Consider the following 21,764-nt stretch of genomic DNA (forward strand, 5'->3'; position numbering starts at 1 on the left):
GTATACCAGCATTAGTCTGTTTCGGCATGACTTAGCTGGTATTTCTCCTCTGAGAGCCAGAGCAGAGCCTGGCAGACAGCCTGCTGTCCCTGACCAGCTGGAAGCACTGTGCCTGCTGCTGGGTGCCCGTGGTGTGCGCACCCCGAGTCATACTGCTCCCTGGGGAGCCTGCTAGTGCCAGTCTTGTTTTGTGCTGGAGTATTAAATATGCTGCAGTGGACATCAGAAGTCTCTTTTTCCTCCCCCTCATGCAACCAGTTGTGTCCCTGGAAGGAGGAGGAGAGCAGGGTAAGGCTGCTGAGCAGATGTAGCTGACCGAGTGGGATGTCTGTCAAGGGATTAGCGGAGATGTGCTCCCAGGTCTGCGCTGTGAAAGCAGGAGGATTATGTACAAGTGCAGAAATGTCCCCCTGCATCACTGAAACGTATGCATTCTGAACTAAGCGCTGCTGAGTGACTGCGTGTGCACGTAGCATGTGAATAAAGTAATTATGCAAGTGCATGATGTGTGGTAGCCAATAGTATGGGATCTCAGGTTTTTATAAAGGGCAGAAAATAACTGGATTTTCGGCTTCAGGTAGCAGGATGCTGTACTCCATGGCCCTCAGTACAGGTAATGTGGATATGAGATGTTCCAAATAAAGATACCCAAGCAATGTATTTGGTCTTGAGTCAATCTGTTGCTGGAAGTAGTTGGATGTCTCCAGGTCCCTGCTTTGTATGAGAAGCAGTCTGGAGCAGTCAATGCTCACTGGTCAAAGCTAATAGCTGATGCTGTAGCTCTGATCAATACTGGGCAGTAAAAGATGTATCCTAACAAGAAATTCACCTGGTGCTGCTCAAAGGCGTTAATTTGATCCTCTTACATGAGGGAATCTGTGGTTAATATTCTGATTCATATTAAGGAGAAAATCACTTCGTTTTATGATGCTGATGAGCTGCATCATGAAGGCCTTTGCCAGAAGATATTGCCTTGTGATTTTAATGCCTGTGCCTTGAGCCTCAGCAGCACACAGAATCATCAAAAGGTTTGGGTTGGAAGGAACCTCACAGCCCACCCAGCTCCAGCCCCATGCCATGGGCAGGGCCCCCTGCCCCCAGCCCCATCCAGCCTGGCCTTGGGCACTGCCAGGGATGGGGCAGCCAGTGTCAGGGCCTCCTCATGCTCAGAGTAAAGAATTTCTTCCTAATATCTAATCTAAATGTACCTTTTTTTTTAGTCTAAAGGCTTTCTTCCTTGTCCCATCACTACACCCCCTGACAGAGTCCCTCCCCAGCTTTCCTATAGCCCCCTTTAGGTCCTGGTCAGGCTGCTGTAAGGTCACCCTGGAGTCTTCTCTTCCCCAGGCTGAACAACCCCAACTCCCTCTGGCTCCTCCTAGGAGATGTGGTCCAGCCCTTGAAAATGAGTGGTGGGAGCTCGTGAGCTTGGGGGTTGTGTGGTGCTGGGCAGGGGAGCTCTCCTGGAGAAACAGCGATCGGGGGGGAATGCCAGAGTGCTGCAGAACAAAGCTGCCTGCTTTCAGCAGCAGTAACAGCCCAACAGGGCATAACTCAGTGGAATGACTCCGTGATGAAGCAGTAAAAATGCAGAAGAAGCAGGAAGGATCCAGCTGACCAGAGTCCCTCCCTGCCTTGCCTCTGAGAAAAGTATTGCCTTTCCAGCACAACATGGAGCAGATCCAGTCTTGTAGAAGTCCGAGGCAGAGTGGTCATTCTGACACAACTGGACTCATCCTTCATCTTTCAACTTTTAAAAAGGCACTGAAAGAAATGTGTAACTTCAAGTGATGCTCCTTGCCCCGGTTTGCTTCAGCTGAGATGTAGGCTCTCTTGTGCTGGGAGCTGAAGTCAGCTTCTGGTCTTACAAAGATGAAGACAAGCTGTGCGTTATGTGATATTGCAAGAACTTGAAAATTTCCCATGTGTTTTGAAGATCCAGATTAAAATCGGTTTTCTAGTCTGAGAAACTACAACTTGTTCATTTCTAACATTGACAGTCCCAATTAATAAATTTACTGCTGGTGAAAAAGGGCTTTTCGGTATCTTACACAGACTGCTCATTCTGAATTTCACATGAAGGCACTTTTATATTTTCTGTGCACATTTATTTTAATTTTAGTGCCTTAAAGATACTCCTTGTAGGATGTTTGCTGTACAAATACTGGTTCTCTCTGCACCTCACCATGCGACAGTGTCACTTGGTGTGGAGCACCAGCACCACTGTGCCCCCAGCTCAGCACCTCACCTGGTCTCTCACTTGCTGTGCAGTGCCTGGGTCAGTTCAGCCATCAGCTGTGTGCTGCCTTGTACTTAAATCCAAACCAGCACCAACACCTGGGGTGGGAGCTTGTTCTCCTCCAGGCTTACTGCCTTGAAAGGGCGGTGTAAGGGTGCTGCTCCCACTGACCTGGCAGCTAAATGTGCGGATGACACTGAAGTGGGAGGAGTGATGAGAGGTCGCAGAGGGATCTGGACGGACCAGAGGGCTGGGCAGTCACCAGCAATCTGAGGTTTAACAAGAGCAAGTGCTGGATTCCTCACCAGGGTTGGGGCAGCCCTGGCTGTGCGCACAGGTTGGGGGATGAGAGGCTGGGGAGCAGCCCCGCAGAAAGGGGTCTGGGGGTCCTGGTCGACGGCAAGCTGAACGTGAGCCAGCAGTGTGCCCTGGCAGCCAAAAAAGCTAACTGTACCATGTGGTGCATCACGTACAGCATTTCATTGCTCTACAGCACTCGTAATTTTTATTACTATGAGGTGTCTTACCAGCACACTTAGTAGAATAAATTATTTGCAGTGTTAACCTCTGCTCTGCAGCAGTAAATAGCAGTATCGGTGCCCTCCCACCCCAACAGCTACCATTGTTCATCCTTAAGGATGTTCTTGGGAGAAGCAATTCATCTGCAAGGTAGAAAGAGAAGCTACCATGCATCACAGCTGTCGTAAAATGCAAATGCTTTCTCCAGATTTGCCACAATACGGGAGTTAAGCATGGCCTTATCAATAGCTTACCTTGCTGTAAATCAGGACGTCAGTGTGTAAGGTTTTATTGAACTGTTGAAGTCTTCAGTGTGCCAAGTATGGAGCTCAGCATTTCTCTGTCAACTGGTGGCACAGTGTTGTACTTCAGTCAGCCCGTTATCATTATTTGGGACTATATTTGGGACAACCCAAATGTAACCTCTCTATATCTTTTTTGTAAGTGGAAATAGTTGGCAATACCTAACCTCATATAAGTCATGGCAAGAATTTGGTATCTTTGTGCCTGGAGCATTGTTCTGGGTCACATTGGTATTCCAGACTTCAGTATTACAATGAAAGAGTTAAAGAATGGATTATTTATTTTTTTTGCAAGACTTCTCAATAGCTAGAGCAGCCTTAGGCATTTTCTAACTTAACATCAGTGTCTTTTATTTTTAAAAGCATCTTTACGGTGATTACTTCTGTATTACTTAAGTAGTTCTTTGTGTCATATTTTTGAATTTAATGTGTTTAAAAGCAAGTTACCTGAGAGCAGAAGTGAGCTTAAATGCAAGGGAGTGGGTGTCTCTTCCCACTCTGTGCGTGAAGCTCCCCGGGACAGCGGCTCTGTCCTGGGCCGGGTCTGCCTTGGACCAAGTATTCCCTGTTTCCAGACATGCTGCTCCCAAACACCCAGAAGCAGATCAAGTTCCCAAATCTATCTGTACCATGCAGTTGTCTTTGAAACTCAGTGATGTGCTGCCTCCCTTGAAATGTTCCAGCCTTAACTTCCTTGTGATGGCATTTTTGTGGCATTATTGTTCCTGCCTTAATTTAATCTTCACTTGCTAGTCTTCCTTTTAAAGAGCAACATGTAAAACTGCATAAGGAGTCTTTGCTGCTTGCCTTCATTATCCTTCATTTCTTAAATTGTGGCAGCTCCCACTGTCTCTTCTGTAAGCACTATAAGCATCTGTCAGTGTTACCATTAGAAAAATCCCATTTTCCCTTGGCTTTGTAAGTTAGCTATGTATACCCAGTCTGGATGGAAACTTGCTCATGTTTTAGCTCCCCTGGAGTGATTGCTTTCTTTTCCTTGTGGACATTAAAGTAAAGGCATTCCATCATTCTTGAATTTGATTTTTTTTCCCCTTCTGGTTCTTTAGCTTATTTGCTTCATTATATGTATTCTGCTCTGTGCTTAGTGATTTTTTTTTAGGAAGAGCAATGAATGTTAGAGGCAACTGTGCTGTTCTGTAGACAGAGTAATTTAACAAAAAAAAAAAACACCACCCTTCCCCTACAGATTCACGTCTGACAAATTTCAGTGTCAATTGGCCTCAATTTTTACAGATTTATGCATTTATTAATCTATTGACTGCAAAAGCTTCACACGTTGTTTTCTGAAGGAATGGTTGCTTCACAGATTACACTATTGAACAAATTACAGTATTGAACAATAGTGGCTAAAACAGTAAAAGACCTTTCAGTGAGACCACCGTGACCTCTGTCATTCTACAAATGGATGGGCGAGAAAAATAAAACAAAACTGACTGAAAATTGACATGATTGCAGAAGTCAGCTTTTTGCACAGATTTTTTGTAGCCAACTCTTTTGGATCGGGCCCCGTGCCTGACGTGGCAGCTCGGAGCCTCAGCACCCGGCGCTGTGCCGTGCGGTGGGACCCCCGCGGGTGCGGGCACAGCTGTAGCTGCTGCTCTGCGGTGCGATCCGTCCCGCAGGGACTGGAGCTGGCACCCAGGCACCACCCCGCAGTCAGTCCCTCGGGTGCCTTGCCCTGGCGCCCCTCCAGCGCTGGGGCTTTGCCCCTGGGGAGGGCGCGGGGCACTGCTGCCAGCCCCGGCCGGCAGGACCCCCAGCGCTGCCCGGGGTGAGCTCTGTGTGCCCCTGCGCCCCGCTGCGCCCTGCTAGGAAGCAAGATGGAAAGGCCTTCATCTCGGGTTGTTTCCTGAGTCACTCGTAATGTCTCGCCTCTGCAGCGGACAGGTGGTGAGCCTTTTGGCTCTGAAGCCGCAAAAACAAGCGGTTCCTGCTCCTCGGCTTGCAGCACGGGGCTGGTTCCCACACCAGCCTCCTCTGCTGAGCCTCTGTTTCGTGCCTGAGGCTTAAACGTTCTGGGCCAGCTGCTGTAATGTGTGGTCTCGCTAATGTTTCTAATGTAATATTTATAATAACCTGCACAGCAAAGAGAGCCCATGGACCCTAACAGCTGCTGTTTCCCTTCCATTTTTCCTGTCTGTTTGCTTCTGGCAAGGCAAAAAATAGGGAGAAGTGGGAGTCCTGCCAATGATGCTTCGTCTTGCTGTTCAAAACATGGGTTCACTCTCTGTGCTAATCTGTTCGCTGCAGCCTTCCTAATAGTCTTTATATGGAATTATTATGCACTGGCAAATAACCCAACCTGATGAATGTTGGTATTTAGCAGGGCAAGAATTCAAGCTAAATCGGTTTTGGGAACAAAATCTGTCTCTGCATAATGTCAGGTCTGCCCTGATAATGCAGTTTTGTGTTTTTATTTCGGTGCTGCTCAGCCCTCTGAAGTGCGTCATGCCCGCAGGCAGCGGCTGCTCTGATCACTTCTGCTTCTCTCTAGGTATAGCAGCAGCATTTGTCAGGCACGCAGACAAAACTGGGCTTTCTCTGTTCAATATGCAGTTTGCACTGGTAGTTAATGGCTGAAAATAAAGCTATTACAGCTGACCTTATGGACACAGCTTTGTCTCTGCACCACAGCCAGGAATCAGCCGTGTAACTGCAGTCCCAAGAAAGCTCCCACTGAAGTAGCCCCGATGAAGTGGCTGAGTGATGATGCTAAGGAAATGTATAAAATGCCGTCTGAATTGTAAATACTTCGTGCAACTAAACGAGAGCCTTCTTGGGGAGCTCGGCTTCTTCCCGGGGATGCTCCGTATGGCCAGTGATTGGCACAGGAGGAATTTGGGTTTGTGCACCAAATCCATGTGTGTGTTGGGGCCTCCAAGGTGCTCATCTGTCTGCCCCGTGCTTCTGAACACTTTACTTTGAAGGCCTGTAGTACAGATAGCAGGGAGAAAGAAACTGTTAAAGCATATACATATATTAAGCGATGGTTTCATTTTAAGGTTCATTTATCATTTCCCTTTCAGCTGAAACAGGCTTTTACAGGGAAAACCCCTGCTTGATAGTCTTAGATGATATCAAAATGGTTTCCTATTTCAAGAAGAGAAGAACAGCTCCCTGATAAGCTGATTATTAAATCTGATCCTATTTCCTTGAGGACTGAACAAGACAAATATATTGGGGACATATTGAGGGGGGGGAGGTTAGCGTCTATTACCCTCCAACCAAATCAGGATATGTCTTCCCCGGTTTCACCACAAGTGGAGGAAGATGCTTCAGTACTGGTCTGCTTCTGAAAAGCGTTGAAGTCGCAGGAGTGATGCACAGGAAACAGCCGTGCTGCAGCAGCTCCATAACTCGTGTTTTCTTGAGTGATAGAGAGGAGAGGGAATGAAAGGAGCAAAGACAAGCTGAGAAAGGAAGGTGCCATGCTCACGTGTTCCACCTGAAGCAGAGACGCCGTCCTCGCTGTCACTGGTACCCGTGCACCGAGCCAGCAGGGCGCTGGGTTCCTCCTGCTCTCCAGGCAGAACAGCAAAATCCATTTCTCTGCTTTTGTCAGCCCTTTTGGGGGCATGCTGCTTCAAATCTCCTGCCTTTTAACCTCAGCTGTCCATTAAATGACCTTCTGCAAAGAACCAGGTTAGGTTTCTGTTAGTTTGGCTGGTGGGAGCTATAAACGGCAGCACCTGGAGCTGCTTCCCAGGCTCTGGACCAGAACGAGTGTCACTGCCTCATCCCAAGGCGGCAATGTGCTAAAGGTCCTGGGCACCCTCCGTCCTTCCCCAGGGAGAGATGTCAGAGCGTTATTCAGGGTATAAATAACACATCATTATATCCTTGCTGACATCTTTGAAATCGGGCTGTGGTGTCTGAGGATTTAGCATCCAAATCTGAGTTGAGCCATTGGCACGTAGACAGATTTCCTGCTCAAGAGGAGCAGAGCTAACATGTCCATGCAAATTAGTGAAAACCAGAATTAAAAAGCGATTAAGTTACTTAGGAGCAGAACTGCTTGTGGAGGTGTTTGCCATACCCCCGGGCTGGTTATGGTGCAGGGCTGCTCGCAGCCTGGGTGCCTCATCCACATGGGTACCACTAAAAATCGGGGTCTGGCAGTGGATCTCCAGCCTTCAGGTGGTTTTGTCCTTCGAATAATGTTACAAAAGTAACAACAACAGAAAATTTCCACATACATTTGATATGATATCTCCCTCTTAGTAAGAGCTACTTAGAAATATGTCTGCAGCGGCTTGTTAGAGCAGCTATAAATAATGCAGCAGTGTTGCAGAAATGTCTGTTAATGTTACTTTATTTACTGGAGGTGCACTTTCTCCCTGAGATATGGAATATTTTCGTAACTCTTGAATTCCCCAGATGTTGCTGTGTGGACCACGACACAGACAGAACACATGCCATAGCACAGGTCAAGCTACAGCTCAGCCGACGTGTGGCCTGGGGCTCCTCTGACTGTACACACCATGCTTTTCCTTGTAATTATCTTGTCATGATAATTCCCCTTAATTATCTTGCCGTAATAATTTCAATAGGTGAATTAATGCAGAATAGTCACTGTGCAGCACGGGTAATTCCAACAGCTTTGTGTTCTTTGTCAGTGTTTCTGCTGACAGATCAGAATCCCTTTGCTCCCACAAAGAGCACTTCCATGCTAATCTAATAAGTGCCCAATTTTTCTTATGTTCTGTGTTTCTGTAGCACAAAGGAAGAAGGCCATAGCACAAGGTGTGCAGTGTGAGTGGTGTATTTGTTACTCCCCTCTGTGAGCAGGCCTGGAAATGCTGCAGGAAATGAAACTTTGCTGCTATAATGGACCGGAGAAGTTCTGCAAACTTTTGCTGTAACAGTTTGCTGCTACTGTGTAGTAAAGTCTGTGATTTAAAGTCTCTTGGATACATTTTTTTCAGAGGGGGAAAAAAAGTCGGAATGCTTCTTGTCTGTATGAAAATGTAAAGGAGTTAAGATGCACGCAGAACAACCTGGGTTTAACAAAACAAAGCGCTCTGACAGCGATATTTGTTGTGTTGGTGGCACAGCGGGAGCTTTAATTTGGTCTCTTCCCAGTTGCGTCCGGAGAGGGAGGGAGAGACAGAGGCTGGGGGGTGAAATGCCTTTTTCTGCCTGGCTGCTGAGCACCTTCCCCCTGCCCCGGGGTGCGTGGGGCTGGGGGTGCTGTGCCCGCAGGTCCTGCGGCTTCCCCCCTTGCTGCGCGCAGAGCTGCAGCATCCCGCGGTGATGCTAATTCTCTGGGACAGAGGAGAAAAGACCTGTCTCTTTCTGATCTCGTTAGCTGAGAAGTGAATCTCGGGCTTGTTAGCCGGTGCTGCAGTGCGGTCTGCGTTCCTCCATCAATCAGGAGGCTGCATTTTGGCATCCTCAACAGAGCCCAGGAACCTTTTAAATACAGACGACCTACATACGGCCCCACCATGGTCTGAATCAATAACTTTAATCTGTTTTTTCGAAGCTGGCTGATTTAGGTAGGCAGAGTCTCATGCACAAACTGTCGGTGAAAGCTATTATGGCCACCCATAATAGCCAGGGGTGTTTTATGGTGGCTGTGTGCAGGCGCTGACAGAGGAGCTATCAATTCCTCATGTGCTGCCCCGTGCCTCTTTACTGCATCCTTTGCCTTATCTTGCTCTGCAAGTCTTCCGAGCTGCAAGGCTGCCTTGTTGATGCTGTTCTCCAAAGCTGATAAAGCTCTGAAGGTAATGAAGTGCCCTGGTTTCTGCCAGAAATGGGGAGAGGGAAATAAAGCCTTGCAGATGGTCTTAATGCTTAAACAGACTCGCCTTATCCTGGTAAATAAACGCCTGCTCTCCTGTAAGAGCAGCTGTGCGTCACACCTGAGCTGTGGCCAGTGCTCTCCCAGGCAGCTGCTGTTTGTTGTATCGGACTGCTGTGAGCAGAAATGTCACCCTTCTCTTGGCTTTTTCCAAAATGTGGGGTTTCGGTTCTCCCTCCCCTCCTCAAGGGTAGAATGCTTTCTCTCTGAATCCCAGACAGAGCATTAAAAATTCATGGCTCATGGCATTCTGTTGTAAAGCTGATAGTTACAATGACATTTATTCTGAAGCACAACAGCTCTGGGCTTCTAGGAGGAGAAAAGTTGGGAAAAGAATAAGTGGCTGGTGAAACGTCACTTTGACCCATGCAGGGAAAAAGTAAGGTGTTTATTTATAACAAACATCCAGAGAAAGCTTTAAATCATTTTTGATTGATTAGCCTGTGGAAAAACACTGTTTTGATTCGTTTTCACTTTTATCCATACACGGACACTTGCTGAGGCTGGATATGAGCACAGGTCTGTGCCCCACTGAAGCTGTGGGTTTCTCCGTTGGGCACGGATTCTGATGTCCATGACTGTTACCCTGGTCTCAGGCTGAGTGAAGCCTGTCTGATGTGTGGCTGGCAGCGGAGCTCTGGGAAGCGTGCTGTTCTGCTCCTCCTGGTCGGGTTTTGTGCCTGCTGGAGGCGCGAGCACCACGCTACCCCGTGCAGGGCTTGCACTTGCTGCCACGCTGCGGAGGTGTCCGTCAGCACGTCAGGCATTCCTTGCTCAAAGAGTTCCCCCTCCCAGAACCAGGGTGACTCTTGGACTGCACCTCCTGCTGGCTTTGTTTGTTTTTTTTTATTAATGGATTTTTGTCAGGCTGTTGTTCTGCATTTCAGTGAGACCTTTGGGGCCGAGGAGGCTTGGAGCAGGGGCATGCAGACGAGTGCAGGATGGGAAGTGGCTGGCAGGGAGGGATCATCTGGAGCACCTCCAACCCCCCTGATCGCACAAAGGGTACCTCTAAGTGAGGATGACCGAAGCCGTGCTGTAGGAGTCTCCTGTATTTGGATTTAGGTAGGCACACATCTATACCTTCAGACTTCATTCCTGTCTTTCTCTAGTACTGGTTTTGTGCCAACTCTTCTTGTCTGAGAGGCACTGAATGCCACCAGCAGCTGGACTTGTGTGCAGGAGCCCCCTGGGGCAGGAGGAGCCGAGCCCTGCAGGGACAGGAGCGTGGGGAGCCCCATGTGGGGGCAGGAGGGGCACGTCCCCAGCTGCAGGCACGGTGTGGGTGCTCCTGGACCCTCCCTGCCACCAGCATCCTGCGGTCAGCACTGGTCCTGTGTCCCCTGGGCACGCTGTGGCCAAAGCAATACTGCACTTGTGATGTGTTTGATGGTCTGTGATGACAGGTGCACGACCGACTTTTTCTTTACCACTCTCACGAGCAGCAGGTTAAGTATGGAGAACTGAAACTCTGGACAGGTTTGTCGCCTGCAGCGTGGTGATAAACCATGGAGACGTCGTGGGTGACTGCTTCCCGAGGCAGTGGTTTGGTGGTGGTGCTTTTGTGAATGCTGCCCCTGCCCCATCCCTACGTGATATTAATGTGTACTAGCTGCTCAAACTTAAGGTGTCTCCAGATTTGGTCAACTTCTAGTAAAAAACAAATCTATATATAATTTTGCACCCAAAGTGCAAATGGACGCTTTCATTTTCTGGATAGAGGTAATCTCAAGATATAATGCAACCATTTATCCTACTGTAAATGAGAATGTTACAGAAATATTCTCAGCATTTGTATATGACTTGATAGTGGTGTTAGATGATGTGAATGCAAGTTGTCATCTGATGAGATGCCGCAAAGTGTTGCAAAGCAATCTTGAGCAGCTTTTCTTAATTTCTTGGTCTTGCGCATTCTGGCAGAATTTGCTTCTTAATTTGGAATTGCAGATGGGAATGTCCTGTCCTTCCCTCCTGGGGCTTGCTTTTAACCAGCTCTGGCAACAGCTCAGGAAAAGCTCAGCATTGCGTTCCATTCATTGTGTTTTAATGGCCACACAATTACAATTGTGCAACAATTGTTCATTTTTCAGTTTTTATTTTAATTCATGCATGTTGAAACAGAGCACCAAAAGTCAACGAGGATGGTTTTTGCACTTGCAGATATGTGGCTGTAGGGAGAGGGCACTTGCAGACATCGCACTCGGCTCCTGTAGCATCTACAAATGATGCAGTTTATACTTAACAGGAACATACTCCAGCATGCTAAGGCCAATTACTTAATTAGGAAACTAAGGCGTGTGCGCACTACCTGCGAGGCACAGACCTTGCAGGGGGCCTTGCAGCGCCCAGGGCTGGGCTGGCTGCGCGGCAGAGGGCACAGGGGTGCCCTGAGCAGCTGCAGGGCTGGCGTCCCGTCCCGCCTCTGGTAACTGTGCCTGCAAGCGTAACTTCTTGTTGCTGGAAATCCACTCCCTTCTGCTGGCATGTGCTTATTGAGCGTTTTGTGTTGCTCGTCTTCAATCACTGCTAGAAGCTATAGCCTGAAAGATAGGCTGTTATTATTGAGTCACCATCCGGGTGGTTTTGGGGGAGCTTTTTCTTTCCATTTTTGTGACTTCGGAAAGTTCCTATATGCTTTTTTCCTCCATTTGCCCACACATGAAATGGATATAATACTTACCTGTCTAACAATGTCGTGAAGCTTTTATTTATATAAAGAGATGGTTTTAATACCTTAGGATCAAGGTACAATTCAATCCTAAATGCAGTGTTGTATTTCCACCTTCAAGCAGTTTTGCAGCCCTGCTGTTCCTTCAAGCTTACCACTACAGTAGAGATGAGCAGGGGTGCAGCGATGAGCAGTGGTCTTGTCCCTGTCCTTGTCCCATCTCTGAAGATAAGCCTTGGAGCTCCACCTATTTTCACTTCTATCTTCACTCCTATCAGAAGATAGCCAGGAATAACCCCCTTAAAATTAGTCACAGTAAAAATGGCGAAGTGTAGACATGAACCAAGAATACACGAGTAACAGTAATTCAAATTATTTTTTAGTTTCTATAGAGATGTTTGGACTGGGAAAGTAAGCAGCCACGGCACAAAACATGCAGGTCGGGGGTAAACGATGTTGCTATTACTAAAAGCACATTCTGTATCTTGCTTTTTTTAGAAGGGCTAAAGATCAAAACTTTATGAAGATTTTATTTTTGTAAATGGGCTAAAGAAAAAAGATGTTATGCTTTTTATAGCAGAATAAGAAAACTAAAAGCAATGGTATTAAAACTCGACATCTCGATCCTGAGCCATTATCCATTCATGTCAATGGAAAATCCTTAATGTCTTAAACATCAACCTCACTGACCACGGGATTCAGGAATATATAGTCACCCCTATTTATTCTCTTGTTTCTTCACTAGAAGCAATGGTGGAAAAGCATTTCTTTATTAAAAACAAACAACAACAAAATCATCTACAGTGGTTTCTAAGCAACAAAGTACAGGAAAAAAGCAAGTATTTTCTATTTCCTTTTATGCTCATTTTTAACGATATTAAACAAGCTGGTTTTTCCCAACACGGGTGAGGATGCAGTGTGCAAATCAGTGTTAATTCCTCCTTGCAATCTGCAGCTCCTCAGAGTGTTTGATTAAAAAGATACCAACTTCTCTGGACCTTCAAAGGATTAGAGAAAAGTGCTGGAATACGGCTAATTTAGCCTTGTGCATTCAACAATAGATCAAGAAAACGTTCAGCAAGTCCTGGGAATACAGCTCTGGGTTATTTACAGACTAATCATGAACGAAGCAGGGGAAGCCACTAATGAACAGCGTGCTTAAACTGAGTGGAACTGTACAAGGAGGCAGCAGCCACTGCCTTTGAGGTAAAAGCCTACAGGTCACGGCTGTTTAAAGATTAAGCACCTTCACCACCTTGTTATTGCTCACAGTGCTTATCTGAGAACAGGGAAATCCTTCTGCAAGTGCTGGGATTGGTGCATAATCTTGACATTGCTGGATAGACAAAACAGAAGACTTTCAGTCTATTTAAATGAGGGGTTAGATTTTAAGAGCTGAATAAGGTCTGACTGCTGCAATATCCCGTTTCAGGAGTGGTTGGTAATGGGGCTGAAGGAAGAGGATAATAGTAGTGTACCTACGGTCCTTCCCCTGTACAGTCTTCTCAGTTCCTGGTCGAGCACATGCATTTCACTATTTTTTTTTCAATGTAATAAGTTAAACCTGTGTTGAATTTTCGAGTTTTCTTTTCCATGCCGTTAATGACTTCAAACACAGAAATCTTGCCCCAAATGCCCAAATCAGGAGCGAGTATGTACCAAGAGTCGTCATGCGCTGCTGTTCTCCGTGAATTCCCGCTGCGCACAGGGGCACAGCACAGCCCTCTGCTGCTGCCCGGGGTCCCGCTCGCGTGCTGCCTGTCGTGCTCCTCGGGGGGCTCCATCGTGTTCCTCGGGGGGCTCTGACCAGCGCCTCCTCATGCAGGTGCTCGGGCAGCGGCGGCTTTTGCTGCTCCTCACTCTGCTTGTAGGGTGAGGGGCTGCGGTGCACCCCCTGCTCGTGGTGCCTTGCAGGTGCCCTCCCACAGATGAACATTAGTTTTCACTGATAACATAAAATAGAGAAATGTCGGTGATGGATTTTCTTGGGAGGGTAATGATGTGATCACATTCATCATGCAGGCGAGGGTCTCCTTTCCCGCCACCTTCCTCGTTTTTAGGGTGCCTGACTGCACGGAGCAGAGCGGACTAAAGAGCCTTTCTTACACCTGCAGAAGAGATTTATGTGGGGTGGTTTCCTGCTAAAATATTTTGCTGCTTTGAAAGTTTATTTGTACAAAACTGAGGAAAATGCCTCAACTCCATTTGCAAGGGCAGGTTTGCCTCTGACAGAGGCCTGGAGCTCAGGGCTGCACATCACCACGGGCTGGAGAGGAGCTCTGGAGGGCCTTGGCCCAGCTGCCTGCTGGAGCAGAGCCAGCTGTGTCTTTCTTGTACCTGTATATTACTCCTCTCATGGTGACTATTTTTTATTTTTATTTTTTTACTCTGGGATTTTGCTGTGCTGGTGTCTCTTGCCCTACCCATGCAACCCTCTAGCCTTGGTCCTGCAAGGTGATCTTCATTGGCTCTGTGGCTATAAAATGTGCCTTATCTCCATGCCTCCTACAAGGTATTAACTCACCTGCCCCTCTTAGGCGATGACTCTGCCATCTATTAACTAGATTAATTTCCCTTCAAAGCGATCCAGATATCCCCCAGCTCTGGCAGTGCACTGCTCTGCTCTGGCAGAGTTCCCAGCTCCCCAGTGTGTGTTTTAGGGGCTGCCCACGTGTTACACGGATGGGCGCTTCCTTTGCACTCCCAACCACGTCTGTGCCCCAGCCCCAGCAGCACACACACTTGCTCATCCTGGCTTTTGCTCTCTCGCAGTGGGAATGGTGCCCGGACACCGCTCGTCTTTTCATGCAGGAAATTTCCAAGGCTTGCGTGGCTTCCACACTTCACAAATAAATCCACTAAGACTTCTCACTTCCAGAAATGGCAGCTGGCTGCCTGGGACAGTTATTTATAGTAACAGAGTTAAATCAGAACAAAATGTGTTTTGTTTTTATTTGTAATACTGTGAATAGCGTGATAACAATGCCAACCAGCAAGCATCAGCTTGTAGAATGATCCAGAAGTGTTCTGGTTTGTTACGGGAGCGAGCCTAGGCCATGGGGCCTGGCTGTCCCCTGGGGAACGCTGCAGCCCTCAGCAGGTGCAGGGAACACCTGGAGGCTCCTCAAGGTGCTCTGGACCCCAAAGCTTTGAGTTTCCTACGTGCTGGTGGAGATATTCTTTAACCCTTCATCAAAACAGAAGTTAGCTATAGATTTATTTATTTTTTCCCGTGATATTTAGTGAAAAATATTTTACTGGAACATGCAGGTTGCTGATGTACGTGTTTGTCCAGATATTCCTTTTTGCTTTTTGTCCTTGGGAGGGTTTTGGCAGCTCTGAGCAGCTCCTGAGCGCTGGGGCAGGCTGCCTGCAGCTCTGGGAACTGAAAGCATCCTCGGCTCTCACAGCCAGCGAGCTGCCCTCCTGCGAGCGCCACCCTGCCTTCTGCTGCCCCTCGGGGGGTGGCCCCGGGGGCACCGCTGGGCCAGGTGGGCATGGCCGGGGGGAGCCCGGGTGGCCCTGCCCCGCTGGGGCTGCCCGGAGAGCCCGGCCTGCTGGGGCTGTGTGCGGGGCTGCGGGCTGCTTGTTTGATTGCTGCTGGCCCGGCACGTTGTTTGTGGCTGCCAGAAGCAAGCTGCCGAGTCTGAGCAATCTCTGTGTGTAACTGCTCGGGAAGTGACATTTAGATGAATACGAGATTGTGATTTTTGCTTTTAGGGCTTAAAAGTGCTGTTAGCTTCCCTCTAAATGCCTGTTGTTCAATTCAAACGTCTGGCTTAGTTGCTGCGAGTGTTTTCCGTTTTAAAATATATTGCTAAAAAGTTGCAATGAGAAATTAAAAACATGTTAAGAGCATCACAAATCATCCATCCAGCCCCTCGGTGGACTATGGGAGCTCCCGATCTGTCCCTTTCCTTACACTTTCAAGGGTAAGCATGTGAGACCTGCAAAACTTTGGCTTTATGAAAAGAAAGAAGAAAAAAGTGTCCCTCAAGGACTCCATAATTCATGCCCTGTATATAAGTAAACACTACTCATTATTTTAGTTCTCTGTTGGCAGCAAAGTTTGCAAAATGGTAATGTTTCCCTCAGAATGGCGTTCGGATAAACAGCATGAGGGCTTTAATGCCAGCTTCCCCGAGACGCTTGGCTGTGGCTGCCTTTCCAGAATGCTGTTTGCCTTTTAAACACCACGTGCGTTTTTCTGGTGGCAAGGTTCCTCTCCAGGAGAGGCTGGGGACGTAGTCTGACCCACTTTTCTGCCGCAGAAGAGGGAGCCCTGGTGCCCCGACCCCAAACCCAGTGTCGTTGGCCTGCCTTGAGGAGAGGGGTGCGGGCGCTGGGGCGGGCAGGGTGCCGGGCGGCCTGGAGCTGGGCTGGCTGCGGCCTGGCCTGGGGCAGCCTCACCTGTGCAGGCAGCAGGGCCAGGGCTGGCGCTGGCTGGGCTGGAGGAGCTCCCAGGTGCCAACATGGTTGGTAAACGCAGCTGAACTTCTGCAGGGACGCTGTGGTGCAGGGCAGCCTGCTGCGGACACTGCCCACCTCGTCCTCGAGGCTGCAGCTCCTCTCCCTCAGCTGCTGCTGGATGGGGCCCTGTGCCTTCTCTCGTGCTTTTCTGCGCTTCTGCAGGAAGGCTGTGTGCCGTCGGGAGCTGGGCTCGTGTGAGGACGCTCGGTGTCACAGCCGTCGGGCCGCGCATCAGAACCCACTGCTGGGAGACCCCCCCCCCCCCTCCACCAGCACGTCAGCTGCTGAGAGCGATACCGTGCATTATCGACGTGCTTCTGAATTCCGAGCTTGCCTCTCCTAATGCAACGTACCTGCAGGTTGTTTTCATACATGGGGAGTATTTACTGGGCCAGGGGAACTGCAGTACTGAACACAGCGGAGTTGTTCCTGGTTTTTAACTGTAGGTGATTTTTAGCAGTCATAATGGGGTGAGAAGTGCAAGATGCTTCCCCAAGGTCTCTTCTAGCCCCTGCTAATTGTATGGCAGCTTGTTGTTTTTTTCTAAATTGGTCCTTAGCTAGAAGTGTTAATAGGGAAAGTGTTCCTATCCCCCTCCCTGGGGAGAACTTAATCACAAAATAGTCCCGTTCTTCTGTTTGGGTGTTTTGTGGGGTGAGAACTTATCGCCTCTTAAACAGTGGTCGTGGTGTCTTGCGCTGGGCCTCCTGAGGATACCCTGTTCCACAGAGACCGTGTCTCCTCGCTGCTCCAGCTTGCATCGAGGCAGGGAAAATGCTCGGACAGCCAGGGAAATTACTTCTCGTTTTCTTTTCAGCCTTGTTCGGAGCAGATGCAATTGGGCAGCAGTGCCGTGCTCCTGCTCGCAGCAGAACTGCAGCTTCGCTCCATGCAGAGGCCGCTGGACTTCTGCCACCAGACAGACTTCTGATAGCAATCCTTCTGGCAGGGCCTCGCGGGGCTGCGGCTCAAGGTGAGGGGCAGTGGGCGCAGTGGTAACAAATGAAATATATCACAAAGTGTGCCATGTTAATATTGTGCTCTGTTCTGTGGAGCTGGAAGAAAAGAACTAACTCAGTTGCGTAGTTAGCTGCAAAGCACCAAACACGACTAGCACAGGGAAGCGTACAGATGTTTTGCGGTGACTGACAGAAACAGAAAAGACCAATGCAAGATTCAGCATCAGAAATTCCCCACGACACCAGGGGCGTGACCCTACCCTTGGCAATGGGTAAAATGCTGGAGGACGATGATTTAGCATATTCTGATAGACGCACAATGAAGCTGGGGAAGATGTTTGACATGCCAAGTAAAAGATAGGGAGGGGTGCAAACGGGGCATCCAGGACATGAGAGCAATGCGAGGGTTTCCCTCGGGGCTGGCATGAGACGAGCAGCATGTTTGAAGATAATATGAAAATGAGAGGAGAATTGCCATCAAGCAATTGCAAGTCAAGCAAAGCTTCTACTTATGCTTGAGACAGTGGAAAACTTTTAAAATTTGATTCTGCCAAGCTATAACTACTCCCGGAGTTAATAATCTTCTGGGGCACGCTCCTGGGAATTGAGTGGTTTTCCTTTTCAGAAGTTTGTTTCAGAAGTTAATTGCAAAATTCTGAGTTGAATTATTTATAAACATACGAAAGGTGGTTAAGCATTCACTAATGACGGGCTTTTTCACAATCCGGTGAATGAGCTGATACGTAATCTTTGTTTTTACTATGATTAAAACACACACACAAATGTCACAGTCACAAGGTGAACATTAAATTTTTTTCCTCTAAGTCTGAAATATATCTTTATTCCTAGGAATCTGGACAGATGTTTAAAAGTGGTAGGAGGGCTACTACTTAATTACCATGAGATCCGCATTTCATCGTGTTAATGAAATAAAAGTTGCTTCGTTACCACTGCCCTAATTCTGTTGTCTTCTGCAAATTTGATCAGTAGTGATTTTATTTTCTTCAAAGCCCGTGATTAAAATGCTTAGCAGCCTAGAGCCAACTGTCGATTCGTGCAGAGATGAGGTTGCTCAGTGGGTTTTCCATTCTGAGACCAATCACTGAGATTGCATTTAATTGTTTAAAGACCATTGTATTGATTTTGTATTTTTCTGCTTTCTTAGTTGAGAAGCTATATGGTACCAACTCAAATCTTAGATATATTACGCCAGTGCTGATTCATCTATCACCAACTGCGTAACCTTCTTCAATCAAGGGAAATCTTATTTTTTACTGTAATTACCACAAACTAGAGTTAATTGTCATTCACTATATAATTATTTAGCTACATTTCTAGCCTTTCCATTACTTGAACCAATTTTACTTAGATCAACGAGAAACAACATTTCCTAGATAACTTTTCATCCTTTTAAAATAGAGATGGATCGTCAGTTTTCTCTCCATCTTTCTGCTTTCTCTGCTATTTCAATTTTTTGGTACTTCCTACTAGCCTGGAAGTACTTTGTTTGCATGGGTGCTGTCTACCAGCCTTCTCAGTAACTGCAGGGTAGGATAAGCAGACTACACAGGCACATGCATCTCTGTTCAAATACTAAAGAGAAATGTTTAATACTGTTTTTCACCTTACTGATAGTCATACTATTTGTCTGCTTATTGATAAATACAGTTTTCACGATCCTTGGCGTACTTCTTAAAACAAACACGTGCTATCACCTCTAACCCTTCTGGCAGAGGTTTTTCAGGTACTCTACCTTCTCTGGGTTTATATGTATGCTCCTGCTTTTGTAAGTAGTTTTATATTTCCATTCTCTTTGGGCACCAGAAGTTCTTTCAATTACCACTCTAATACTGTCAATAAAGTTCACTCTTTAAACCCCTTTGGCTCTTGCTGGGCCCACCCAGCTCTGTGTGCACATCACCGAGCTGTCCTTACCCCTGCCCGTGTTTGCCAGCTGTAATCGAGCCACGATTTCCGCGGGTCGAGATCTCAGCCCATGGTGACGTGACATCACCACGCCACGTTTTGGCGTTACTCTGGATCAAGGAGTTCTTTCTGTAGCTCAAGGTGTCTTCTGTCACACAGCTTGTGGCTTTGTGGTGATGCAGGGCTTTATCCCATCTATTTCCCAGGAAAGCAGCCAAATCAAATGCATAGACCCAAATTTGAAAAGTCTCTTTCTATGCAAATTTGGATTCTATATAAAGAGAAGAGGCACTAGTAGGCAATTCCCAGTAACACATAGCAAAATTCCCTTTCACATATGACGAAAAAAAAAAGCTCAGAACGACCCCTCTTATTTGTACCAAGCTTCTGCACCCTCCAGGGCGGGTGCTCCCATGAACTTCCCTTGGTGGTAAGGCACCCAGAGACACATCTCCCTTGTACCTGGGTGCTGCCCTCTGCGCATCCCTGCTGACCACTGCTGGGCCTCTGCAGGGACTGCAGTCAGCGCTTCTGTCTGCCCAGGGGGGCTGGCTCCCAGGCTCCAGCTAGGGAGCAGGGCTGGATTTCTGCGGATGTTGCATCCAGTTGGCACTCTGCGTGCGTGCAGTGCTGTGGGGCTGGAGCACTCCTGTGCATCAGGAGCGATTTCTGACAATTTTTCTGACTCTTTTTTTCCTCCTTCGGTGTTGTCTTGCCCTCTTTTCCCTGACTCTGTGGATCCTCTGGAAGGTCTCACAGTCGCACCATCAAACAATTCAGATACTGGAAAATAATATTTGCCACCTAAAATTAGATGTGAGTTTGTGTGGTGGTTTGGAAGTGCTTCCTTAGCAATTTCTGTAAGTGCCTCTATAGAAAATACAGGCTGAAACTGCAGAACAGCCTGAGAAGCTTAACTCTCCTGTGGCTTCAGCAGGAGCCATTCCTCTTAATTTCTGACTTTATGAGAGGAAACCTGGGTGTACTCAGAGAGGAGGAGACGGAGACCCTGGTGCAGCTCTTCTCATCCAACTGATCAAAGGAAGAGTGGTGGGTGGGGATGAGGCTGATTTCTGAGCTCCCTTTTCAAGTTTAATTTTTTGCTGTGTCTCACTTTTTCTTTCAGAGCCATCTGCATTTGCTAAGGAAGGAATAATGTTCTTGCTTTGTAGTCAAATGTGCCTGACATCCGTGGCTCCCAGAGCACTTGCAGCCAGGGAGCACAGAACAGGAAAATGACAGTTGTGAAGACGCGCCGGTGGTGGCCACGTTAGGATGATTTGTGCGGTTGGTGACAGCGAGAGGCCTCCGCAGCCCATGGGAAGCCACAGAGCTTCAGGTGTGCACTGTCCCCCGGGAGCCACCCAGGCGTACAGGGCACGGGGATGTGGGCTGCGGGGTCCGGCTCAGCGCCTGCAGTGCCAGAAGTGTGGTTGCTGCTGACGTGCTTCTGCAACACGTGCTAGCCTAAGGCTGACTGTATCTTAAATATGAGTAATTGCTCTCCGGAGCTTATAGAAGATGCCAAATTCCTCATCTTCAGTTGTTGTTCGCTCTTGGTGATCTCTAATTCTGCTATAGAAAGCAAGGAGGGGAACAAACCGATGAAGCCCGTGTCAGTGCTCAGCTGGCTGTGCTGGAAGCACAGAGGAGGCTCAGCAGTCTCCCAGTCCCAGGGCACAAAACACCCCTGACAATTTTTCAGGTACAGTGTTCAGATGTGTGGTGTTTCTTCTTCTTCCTACCCCGTTTTTCGCATACTGCTCTGTATGTCAGTGTCAGAGAGGGTGCTGCACTGTATCGACTTCCCGGGTGGTTCTGAGAAGGATCAGGTCCTGGTGGGCATGCTTCAACAGGAGAAGAGATCCCGAGCATGCGGGACTGCTCCCGAATTGCCTTTGCAATCGTCTTTCTGCTGAGAATACATCAGATATTTGCCAGTAACGTAACTCAAAGATGTTGCAGCGGCTCATTTCTTGATTTTGAAAGATGAAATACTTAGTATGTGCCATAGGAGGTAAAGGTGGTCAAACCTGGTAGTTTGGAAAAAAATGTGGTGAAACTGCAAAAAAATAACTTTCTAATCCCATGAATTCAGAATGCTTCTCAATGAGACCACTATTTTAATGCATTATCAGACTCTTTTTAGTGGTCAGATGCTCTTAAAACATTAAAATTTGTAGTTTATAATTTAAACTTTTTTGAATGCAGTTCCAGAAGCCATAGCCAGCTTTACGTGCAGCTTAGTGCCTGTGAGATTTGCAGTCCCCTGTGCATCTGAAAGCCTGACCCTTACATCAAAGCAGTGTTAGACTGGGACAAAAATAATACTTTGAAAATTAAATGAATTAAGGTGAAATTAAATTAATTAATCAGCCAAAATTATTCTTTTTAAAGCTCCCTATAAGAGAAAACAAATGTTTGTAATTGCAGCTATGTTAGAGCTTATCCACAAGTAATTTTTGAATGCTGTCTTGTATGGAAAAAGTTCACATTAGTAATGACGATCATGGAGCTGCACAGCATAAATGGTTTTCAGTGTGCTGTTTTCCAGTGGAAGGGAAGACCTGTAGAATTCACCATCCTAAGCACCAAGAGTGCTTATTGGAAAAGAGTTTACTCACAAGTAGCTTCTCACCAGTAGCTCCAGAAAGATACAAAATGATGTTAATGTAAATAACATAAGACGATGCACACAGTACAGGGAACTGAAGTTGCAGTATTTATTTAATGATTTATTTTTCAGGGAAAACTTGGTCTGTTGTTAGTTAGGCAAATTAATAATAATAATAATAATGATAATAAAAATCCCATCTCATTTGCCTTTTTGCTCAGAGGAAAGCTGGCAGCAGGT

The 21,764-nt window shown here is 47.3% G+C and overlaps 1 long non-coding RNA gene across 1 annotated transcript in view; it reads left to right on the forward strand.

The window, feature by feature from the left end:
- The first annotated feature begins 13,074 nt into the window (after nt 1–13,074).
- Nucleotides 13,075–21,764, forward strand: part of LOC106047776 (uncharacterized) — a 28,148-nt gene continuing 19,458 nt past the window's right edge. The window contains exons 1-2 of the long non-coding RNA XR_001213926.3: nt 13,075–16,998; nt 20,037–20,249. This is a non-coding gene — a long non-coding RNA (uncharacterized lncRNA). The remainder of the gene's footprint in view (nt 16,999–20,036; nt 20,250–21,764) is intronic.

The sequence above is a fragment of the Anser cygnoides genome, chromosome 5 (assembly GCF_040182565.1).
Source record: "Anser cygnoides isolate HZ-2024a breed goose chromosome 5, Taihu_goose_T2T_genome, whole genome shotgun sequence".
NCBI classification, from domain to species: domain Eukaryota; kingdom Metazoa; phylum Chordata; class Aves; order Anseriformes; family Anatidae; genus Anser; species Anser cygnoides.